A 10,975-nucleotide genomic window follows, 5' to 3' on the forward strand; every position below is an offset into this window, starting at 1 on the left:
TTCATTAAAGGCTGACAATCCCTCAACCACTACCACCACCACGCATCCCCTGCACTCTGCCCTCCATCCACTCTGTGATTCCCTGGGTGGAGTGGGTCCTCTGCAGAGACGACCCAACATCACCATGGCTACATTGGGAAGAGAAACAGAGGTTTAGAGAGAAACAAAGAGAGAAACCGCGATGGAGAGCCCAGGAGCTGACAACATGGAGACTCAAGGACACAGAACGGACAGAACTGACAGGACGAGATGAAACAATTCTCCTGAATAGCAGCGGCTACCGCAGGAAGAGCCTCTGATGAGCATGTGGCTTCAGAGGCAGACAGCCACAATATGACTCTATATGAGTCCATCATCCTGCTCATCTTGTATCGACTCAAATACAATAAAGGTTTCCTGTATGTATTGGAATATGAGGATGTCCAGACACAAACAACATGTGTGACGATTAAACATCTCAGGAGAACAGATTTCTTGGCTATTTACAAATGCGAATAGTCGAGTGAGTTTGGTTCTGCAGCTCTGCAGTGCTCATTGCCCCCGGACCAGGTTTCCTCGCTCGCATTGTCCCGTGGCGTGAAAGGTCGTCAGAATGCCACGCAGAGATTAGTGGAGTACTCCGACATCGTAACATCTTGGCAATGATGCACAGCACACAGCGTCCTGCCGTGTCTAATGCATTCTCCTCTCATTTATCTCATCCCTCATGTCACCGCCACATCACACGCTCCCATTGAAAATATGAATAGTTAATAAGTCCGTTATGAGAAAGCATCGTTTTCCAGCAGTTGGTTCCATATCCTGAGGTGATGTTATAATTCATTCATGAGTGCCCCACAACTCTGGATGGTACAATTAAAAAGAATAGAGGCATCAGTAAAGTTTCCTACACCGCAGATTTCAAATTTAATTGCAAAGCTTTTTGTTATAGACATGCTTTCAGACTGAACTAGTCTCTGACTAAAAACAATGCAATGAAATATGAAATTTTCAAAAGAGCTACTGTGAGGATGCCATTATCCTCACTAATTGTACTGCAGAGTGGAGATTTCAAAGCGCAAGTTTTTAAACTTTTTTTTGTACCCAAACTGCAGCTTCGTTGACGTCCCACAACGCTTGTTAAATTCCTTGTTAGTACAAAACAGTACACTACATTGATTTCTAGAGAACTCTATGTGCCAAAACAGTGTGCTATCAAAATTAGTACATGGTGTATTAGCACACAGTAATTAGATCTGGGACGCCCTGCCAGTATCACTCAAGAAACCCATGTTGTTTGATGATCAGCCAGCAGGGGGAGGTGTACTCAGGCCTGCAAGGAATGTATCAACCGCTGTGCATTAGGGGTGAAAACAAATCACTTTGAGGCTGCACAGACAACTGTACTGATTAGAAAATATGGTAATACCTCATTAATATCTCATTGTCTTCATTGAAATAGTATGGCCGAAATATGTCTCTTACCTTTTTGATTTTTGTTTCTGTTCCCTCGTCTTCCTGCACCAACTGAGCTGTTGTCTTTTGAAGCCAGAGTTGGTCATTGGAAATAAGCGTCGGCCTTTGACATATAGCGCTTTGTTGCAATGCTTACGTTTGTTCAGTTATTGTTGCGAGAATCCATTCCAATACTTTATACAATTCAGTGTTTTGGAAATTCAGTTGCATCTCATCTTTAGCATAATTATTTCCTGATTAGTGGAATATTTGCTGAAAGAAACAAAACCAATTGGAAAAGCTGTTGGGTCCATTGAATATAGTGCAGGCAATTTTTTTTGTCTCCAGTTGAGACAAAGAAGCAATATTTAAGTATCTTCTACAGATGAACAACATTAAATATCATTGCTCAAACTTGTAGAATTTATTTAACTCCAAATGCCCGTTCATTAATCACAGTAAAGGAAGTAAAAACAACAGAACAGATTGGACCTGTCACATGCACAAAGGTGCACGCACGCACACACATACATACACACACATCGTTCCCATCTGTCCATGCACAGCAGGGACTGCCGAGGTTGGGGAACCGTTAGCAGACCGTGGGATCCACAGATCAAAGAGCGCTCCCCCGTCGAGGTCTGCGGTCCCGAGGAACACAAGCCTCTATGGGCCCGAGCCAGCATCACATCTCAAGCTAATTAACTAAAACCCCTTTGACGCCGTGTTATTTGCATTTCTAACATACAGCACTCAGTGTAATATCTGCCACACGTATTAAATAAGAAGCGCTTGTGGGTTTGTCTAACAAGGCACCCCAGTGTTTTTCGCACAAATACATTTGTAATCACTTTAAAACGTTGTGAGGGCGGCTACACAGAGGAGTTGAATTAAAGTGAAATACGAGGGGATTTTACAAGTACATTTGCATTTTGCTGTTTGTTTATTTTAACGTTGCTCGCCATGAGCATATGTGTGCCTAAGCATGCGGCACGTAAGGATGTATAGGCACGAGTAAGGAAGCATGCACACAGGTGCGCAGGACCCTCACGGAGAAGACCCACCTTGACACAGTTGGAGGTTTGATGTGCCCTCAAGATGCAGCCGTCTAGTGTCAACAGTCACCAGAGAGAAGAAAGGCCTGAATTACAAATCATGGAGCTTCATACATGTATGGTGTCATCAATAATTGTTTTTACTTGTTTGTACCAGAGTGGACCTCGCTTCTTTTTTGTTAGGACTCTCTGTGACTGCAAACAAACACTCGCTGGCATGCAATTAGGAGCTGTCAGGGTGTGAGAAGAGCTCCCGAAGACACTGACATCACAGCGAAAGGTCACCGCCGCAGGGCGCCATTCTCATAATGTGTGATGTATGTTTTGTTTTTTTGGGACTATATAGAAAGAAGCACGCAGCCGAGTTGAAGATGGGATCGGACACTGCAAGTTGCACATGCGGCAGCAGTCCTAAAACACTTGCTTAAAAGCAGGAAAACATTAGCAGAATCGGCTAATGCGAGCACAAATGAAAAAGCCAGACCATCCCGCCTGCTGAATCGAGAGAGAGTGAGAGAGAGGTGTGTAGGACGAGACGAGGACGAGACGAGGATGAGACGAGGACGAGATAAGGACGCGACAAGGATGACATTGGCGGTATTGCAACCACCGTTGAAGGAAACATGCCAACACACAGTTGATGAAACCTAGCCAAGAAATACCTGACCATCTCAAGTGTTGCTTCAAAGGGGGTCTTTATTGTGTGTGTGTGTGTGTGTGTGTGTGTGTGTGTGTGTACTGTCACGGGTTAAGTTTTGAGTCCTGTTTTATTTTGTTGTTGCGTGTCCCCTGCGTCTCTGCACTTCCGGTCACTTAGTTCCTGATTGTGGATTACCTGCACCTGTGCTGCCTTCATTGTGTCCACCTGTTGCTCGTTACCTCCTCTTGTATTTAAACCCCATTTGTCTCCTTGCCGGTTCATCCTGTGTAACTCCCCGGTGTAACCCCATAGCCTGTGTGGTCCTGTGTCCCGTCTCTGTTCCTGGGTTCGTCTTCGGTTTTGATCTAGTTTGTTTTTTGAAACCCTTTTTCTTTGTTGATTAAATATTATTCGAACTGTTTTAGGCATCTGGGTCTTTCCTTCGTTCTGTACGATTTTATTATTACAGCGCATTATTTTTCATAGGTTTAACAGCCAGCTTCATGATATGATTCCATTTAAAGACAATACATTATGATCTTGAATTATTACCCAGCCCTAGACCGAACACCTTTTTGACCCAAGAGACAATTTAAAAAAAAATTGATGGAAGTTAAAAGTTCCATTGTATTTAGTTAAAAAACAACTTTAAAGAAACCTGAGATTCTATTTTTTAGGCTCATATTGCCCAGCTTCACAAAAATAACTGTCAGGAGGTTTTGTGAAGGATGTAGTTTGTGGTTGGTAATGAGGATTAGATGTGGGTCAGTTGAGTGTGTCCTAAAGGGACACATAGTATTGAGGCTTCAGCATGTGGACACCTCTCTGCCAAAGTAACACCAGACGGCAGAAGTGCTCCTGTACAACAAACCATCACTAGACCACGTCGTCTCTCCGCCGTTTTCGAAAAGAATGCAAGACACGCCTCCTCTCCTCCTCTCCTCCTCTCAGCCCTTTGGCCATCTCTCTGTGGCTGCTCGAAACAGCACAGTAAGCAGACTGAAAGACAAGGGGGAGGGTGCAATCGCATCTCCCTCTCCCCTGTGTGAAGCAAAATGATGAACTGTGTAAAATCTTGTTTGGCACCTCATATTAAAAAAGTCAGGGATTAAGCCAGCAACGCAAAAGGCAGAAAAGTGCTGATGCAAACAGAGTAGAGGAAAAGCCCATTAGAGAAATGTTCCTGTCTGTCTTTCTGTCCTGGTGGGTGACACCTTGCCCCTTAATGAGCTGTCTTAAGTCAAACAGGACAAACACCAACACAATAAATTACCAGGCTCATCGCTTCCTGTTTGCTTCCACTTAGATACGGCTGAGTAATCTTTCTATCGGGCCCACCACCATCCAAAATGAGATCCCATCAAATCACATTCTTCAATACTTAGGTCAATTTGCATAACTGTGTTCGATGTCTCCAGTCAAACCGGTGACATGTTTTTTTCGTCAGTTAATTAGATTTTAGAATTACTTTTCCATAGGGTAAAAAAAAAATAACAAGATGATTTCTCCTCTGCTTGTCTTCTATTCCCATTTGGAAGTGACAAGATTGAATTGTGTATAAGGGTAATTGCGTGGCGGTGTTGGAATTAGAGCTGGAGAGAGAAGGTATTTTTGCAGTTCAGGAGCTAATACTCCATTCCAATTTCAGTCTGTTTAGCATGCGGGCTCTGAACAGTTCCCTCTGACATGGCAAACCTCATTAAGATAGAGCGAACTAATCCACTTGGGGGTGAAAGCTAATTCTTCATATCTTTTTTTTCTCTCCCTTTTTTAGAGATGTAGAGACAAGCCGAAATTGGGTCTTCGGGGTATACACACTTGAAGGTAAGAGTGCTTTCCCAGCTCTTATCATAACACATTTACTGTAGATTAAAGTGAATGAGAGGGAGAACGTAATCTTAAAATATACTTTTGAATCGGTGCTGCCAGCACAGCAAGAAGCGGGCGACTTTTTGTACGGCAAGCCGTCTCTTGACAAAACTGTCCAGAAAATGGACATCTGATCTGTATGGGATCATTCCACTCATTCCTGCTGATAGGGTGCCGATAACCTTTCGTGAGGCAGCGGCGGACACGAGGGCAGAAGGAAGAGAGGAGGAAAGAAGGACAGAGGGAGAGGAAAGAAAGAAAAGGCCGATGCTGGGCCTGCAATAGGCAGCCATCTATTAACCAAGCCCTCAGCATGGTATATGGCATTTACAGAGAAGAGCCAAATGCCATGGCAATTAATCAGGGTCTTGAATGCCAGTTGTATCAATACCCCTTGTTCACGGTCATGAGCGCAAGCAGAAAGAAACACACACGCACACACACACGCACGCACGCACGCACGCACGCACGCACGCACGCACGCACGCACGCACGCACAACTCAAAATAGAACTACACTTTTCTCTCTGTTCCTGAAGAAACACGATGCAGATAGAGCACTGTGGCTCGTCTCTAACCGTAATACATTTTCTATGCCTCAAAGTAGGACGCACACAAAGAAATGGAATGAATACATCACTTGAACAATCACACACTAAGGCCTGGAAGACGGCACACATTTTACTCTGCAGGGAGTTGCAAATTGCTTTTGAATAACCAAGGTCTAATTGACAGGAAAAGAATGCTCTGTCACTTCGATGGCACAACTTGTCATTAACACATTTTTCATTTTGTGCATGCTCCAAGGCATTATTGTTTTGTTGGCCCCGATCCTTTCCCGGTGCAGTGAATGTGTTTTAAAATGGTTGTGAGCCGAATGTTGTTAACTACACAATGCTCCCCGAGGGGAACAAAACACAAGAACAATTGGCTCATTAGAGGCAGAATCATTTCAAACCACAATATGGGTGGAACACACTCAGAGAGGCAAAGTCAGCGGGTGAAGAGCACAGATGGATGGATGACTGGGTGAGAGACAAAGGCCCACCAGCAGAGAGAAGCCACCTTGTGTTCGACACAGTGCGCACAAGAGAAATCTACTGCAGGGATGAGGTGACAAAACGATACTTAAAGGCAAGATCTACCCTTTTAGATCACATCCCTGGTCATATTCTGCACCTATTTAATAATATATGCAAAATAAAGAAATGTCTTTGCCAATATCCTCATTTTCTTCCTGTAAAAAAAAAAAATGAAGTATGCTAAATTAAGCTTATCCAATCTATAATATCATGACGTCCAAGATCCATCAATTAATTTGCAACCTCTGGCAAGAAGGGTGTGTGTTAACCCGTCTGATGGTTTGTTCAATACGACTGTCTGATTGGAAAAAATAGGTGATTGGAAAAAACCTGTCAATCAAAGTCTTACCGAAGCCAGCTGAAAGAAGAGCAACTACGTCTTTTCCGTCAGTAAAAGCCTCCAGCGTCATTCTTTTCAATGAAGAGATGTTCTCAAGTTCTGATATAATTGATGCCATTGCAGCAGCTACGCTTCAGGGGACGCCATTGTTGTTTTGACACAACAGTCCAGCCTCGTTCTTGGCCTCACTCACATATGGGAAGAAAGTCAAGTACAAATGAGTAATTCATACACTTCTTTATAATTTGGGCTTCGCTTCATCTCAGAGACAAATATTGTACGTTTTGCGCCACTCCATTCATCCGTCAACTCTTAATTACTTTTCAGATTACAATTTTTCCTCCCCCTCCTGTCCAGTGAAAAGCATGTATCTCCAAATGTGCTGATTGTGTGTTTCTGTACGGGTTGATCAAATTCTGCTACTTCTTAAGCTAAAAAAGATCAGCTGGAAAATGCATCGTCACAGAGCTGAATACGGGGCGGTTTTTCTGAGCTCATGAAATGTGTGATGACCTTTTAGAAAATGATGCATTGCTGTAGATTTAACTACCAAACAGCATACAAAGACAGTGTGACATCATATATAATAGGACCTTTAATTGTCGTGGAGTATTTTCAGTGTGATATTAGTAATTACACCTTTTTCACAGTAATGTTAGATAAGAAAAAACACAACTATTGCTACTGTTCATCATGAACAATATCTTAAAGTTTTCATGCCATTGCTCATCTTATTATTTACACCCATAGATTGTTTGTACACTATCGTTCAAAAGTTTGGGGTCATCCAGACAAATTTTAATTTTTCTTTTCAAGTTCTCGCATGGAATAGGCTTCATTTCTAAGAACGAGAATAGACTGACGAGCTTCACATGAAAGTTATTTTTCTGGCCATTTTGAGAGTATAATCGAACCCACAAACGTGATGCTCCAGATACCAAACCAGCTCAAAGGAAGGCTGGTTTTATCGCTTCTCTCACCAGCAGAACTGTTTTCAGCTGTGTAACATCATTGCACAAGTTTTTTTTTGTGCACAATTAGTCTTCTAAGGCGATTAGCAAACACAGTGTACCATTAGAACACTGGAGTGATAGCTGCTGGAAATGAGCCTCTGTACACCGATGTAGACATTTCAATAAAAAACAGACGTTTCCACCTAGAATAGTCTTTTACCACATTAACAATGTATAGAGTGTATTTCTGAGTAATTTAATGTTATCTTCATTTAAAATCAGTGCTTTTCTTTAAATAATAAGGAAATTTCTAAGTGACCCCAAACTTTTGAACGGTAGTGTATATGCACATGAGCGTTTTCTACTGTGACTTCAAAGTAGGTAAAATTGTAAAGCCTTCTGAGGGAAATTTGAGATGTTGGGCTGGACAAAATAAATGTAATTGAACTAAATTTTATTTAGTTAACTAATTGTGATTTTCAGTTACATGCAGTGTCCAAATCCACATTACATACTAATTCTAAAAGCCGTTTCCGAGCATGTAGATGTGTTCACAATGGAAAAAGTAACAAAATAAAGTAGCCAATATTCAAACCAGACAGTATCTAAATTAAATACACTTAACGACCTTGACGGGAAGGAAGTGTCATGCGGTCAAAGAAAGACATGAAGGAAAATTCATAAGCATTTAGGAAGAGACAGCCGCGGCTCTCAGAGAATCCACCTGCACTTCGCTACCAATTTTGATGCAACAATAAGTGACAAAGTGAAATGTCAATGCTCCAAAGACGGCCTCCAGAAAGCCCCGTTCACACTTTGCCTTGTATGTTGTTATTGTGCTGCTTCCTGCAGGTTATACAGTATGAACAGTTTCCTCAGTGACAGACCGCTTCGCCCGCGGTGTGTGAAGGAGAGATACCGCAGCTCCTTCCTTCCTGCTACAATCACATTGCTCCCAGGAGACCGCACACACCAACAAGTCACAATTCACTCATGTGCAGTATCAATTACACTGTTCAATATTAATAATTCTGATGTGCAATAATGTGAATTGAACCGTTCAGTCTGTCTACTTATTTATTGAGCTTTTTTACAGTTTAATTAGCCAATCCTTTTTTTTTTCACCGAGGCTGCTTGTTATTGCACTTTCCCCTCAGCGGCTCGAGCGCTGCTCATTTCCCCTCCAGGACTAATAAAGGATTCTTATCTCGAGCGTGAACAACGCAATGAAATATTTTACTTCATTACCAAAGCTGGAATTGAAATTTAAAAAAACGGATATAGGCAGTCACGAGTTGACATGATAAACATTGTGTTAAGTGTTTGACTTATGGAGATGGGGTAGGACCAGTACACACGTATACTTCTTACTAACACTTTTTGGGATATTAAAAATGGATTTGTGTTAATTAGAGACATAGTAGGTAGTGTAGGATAATAAGTTAATTGACAGTTTGTTATATTTACTGTTCTTTTTATTTGTTATTCAGTTTTTTTGGTGTTGTTTTTTACATATTATTATGTTTTAAAATAATACAAAATAAAGTGAAAGTAAATAGTTGTCACTAATATTTAATAATGCAAGATGAGCATATTGTTTGTTTTCGTTAAAGCCGAATGGTGCGTCATTTAAATGTTGCTGCCACAATTAATTGTCTTTCAGGACTAAATGTATTTTGTCTTAGTATTCTGTACATACTGAATAGAAATAATTTGTAGTAAGGAATTCTGACATGTTGACAGTACAGAGGATGGTAAGTTATGTGATTAACTGAAAGTTAAAATGATACTGTACTTAAATACATTTTATTCTCCTCGTGAAATGTTTTAGCTTGTGAAGCTATCTATTCCATTTGTTTTCAAAATCTGACATGTTATGGTTAAAGGTACATTTGCAGAAAACTCCAAACTTAAAAATATATATATTTTTTTTAATATAAAAAACAGAAATGTGATGCAATACAGTCACCCGGACCAGCAATAGCATTGAACCGCTGCTTCTGAAAGGCTCATTACTCATGTTGAATACTTTTTTCCCACCTCTAATTTCCCTGTTATACACCTGTACTTTTTCTTAAGAACACAATCTGTATGCAGGACTTGAAAAGACTGTATGTCTTACATTGATGTGTTGAAACTGTTACTTAAGTAAATTACCAGTATGACCTCCAGCAATCAGTGCTTTCCTGTACCTTACATGCTGATGACTCTGCAGCACAGCTTTCAGTTGCTCCCTGGTCGAGACTGAAATCCCCGACAGACAGAGCTGCTTCACTCCAGCGTTTGTCATCAGAACATCTAAAAAAAAAAAAAGAATAACAAGAGTATAATAATTCAGTGAGGGAATAACCTTTCAGTGAAAGACACACTGAGACACAAATGTCCTAAATACATCTAACAACTGTCCCGACTCATACCACTGATCTGTGTGTGTGTGTGTGTGTGTGTGTGTGTGTGTGTGTGTGTGTGTGTGTGTTTGTGTGTGTGTGTGTGTGTGTGTGTGTGCGCATGTATCTGTGTGTGACAGACAGACAGACAGACAGACAGACAGACAGACAGAAACAGTGGAGCTCTTTAGACAGACAGACAGTCTCCTTCTCCCTTGCTGGGTGTCTCTGGGTAGACTGCAAAAAGCTCAGGTTATTGCAGCTCTTGAGGTCTCTAATGTTTTGTTCAGCGATTAGAGAAATGTTTTCCAGCACATATCATCTATAATTCATTCCATCTATTGAATCGGCAAACATCACTCACAGTCTATTAATATCAAGTTCACAGACTTACAGTCTGATGTAAGTGCCTCTGCATCCTTGACACTATAACTGCAAACACTTCAGTGTGTGTTGCTGTAAGTGTAACCGCCTGGAGGCTGAGGCTCATCAAGCCCTATACGTGTAAGAATCCGTTACAAGTAGTTTCAGTTGACTTCACCTTTCGAAAATTGCATGAATATTGTGTGAGAGTGTAATCATATTAAAGACGCTGACGTTGCACGTATTGCTATTTATTTTATTTTGTTACAGGTGTTTTAAGGCAAACTGGTAGCCACTATAAAGCTGGAGGATAAACGTCCCTTTTCTTTGACATTGTGGACAACTTGAAACACTTTTACATAAAAACCACGATACGCAAGATGCGTGGAAAGTAATTAATAAGGACAAATTATGTCTAACGCTAACTTACTGCGCGTGTCTTCCTCGCCGCTCCGTTAATTCACAGCGACCTCTACCGACCGTTGACCTGGTCTACAACGCCCTCGTGAGTTAATAAAACCAATAGAAACTCCGATAATAAGCGACTGACCAAAAGATGGGACATGTATATTGATGAATTTTCACAAGTTTAGTCAGTGTTTGTTTACTCCAAATGCGAAGTCGTCGAACAAAAAGCAGGGCCAGGCTAACGTTTCAGTCAGTGCATTGATATGCGAGTTGTTATCCGGTCGCAGGTGGAGCCGGACTACTTTGAGTCGTTGTTCGGCAGCTCACTCTGTCAGCGTAGTGATTTTACACGAGCATTTTTTTTTTTTGCGTCGCCATGGACGTATGAGCATATTAGCTGTAAAATAATAGACATCTCGAGTAAAATGAAACACTGTCAGTCTGT

The 10,975-nt window shown here is 41.3% G+C and overlaps 1 protein-coding gene across 7 annotated transcripts in view; it reads right to left on the bottom strand.

Moving 5' to 3' along the window:
- Positions 1–10,762, bottom strand: part of sulf2a (sulfatase 2a) — a 46,562-nt gene extending 35,800 nt beyond the window's left edge. For 5 of the 7 annotated variants that reach the window (XM_068594296.1, XM_068594294.1, XM_068594295.1 and 2 more), the window contains exons 1-2: positions 10,553–10,761; positions 9,565–9,670 (exon numbers count right to left, since the gene is read on the bottom strand). The gene's annotated coding sequence lies outside the window, so the exon portion shown is untranslated. Of the gene's footprint in view, positions 1–9,564; positions 9,671–10,552 lie in introns of all 7 variants that reach the window. The other 2 variants (XM_068594299.1, XM_068594297.1) reach the window with 1 other exon arrangement.
- Positions 10,763–10,975: the final 213 nt, after the last annotated feature.

The sequence above is a fragment of the Clinocottus analis genome, unplaced genomic scaffold (assembly GCF_023055335.1).
Source record: "Clinocottus analis isolate CAN_PGR_092001 unplaced genomic scaffold, fCliAna1.0.p SCAF_3, whole genome shotgun sequence".
NCBI lineage: Eukaryota > Metazoa > Chordata > Actinopteri > Perciformes > Cottidae > Clinocottus > Clinocottus analis.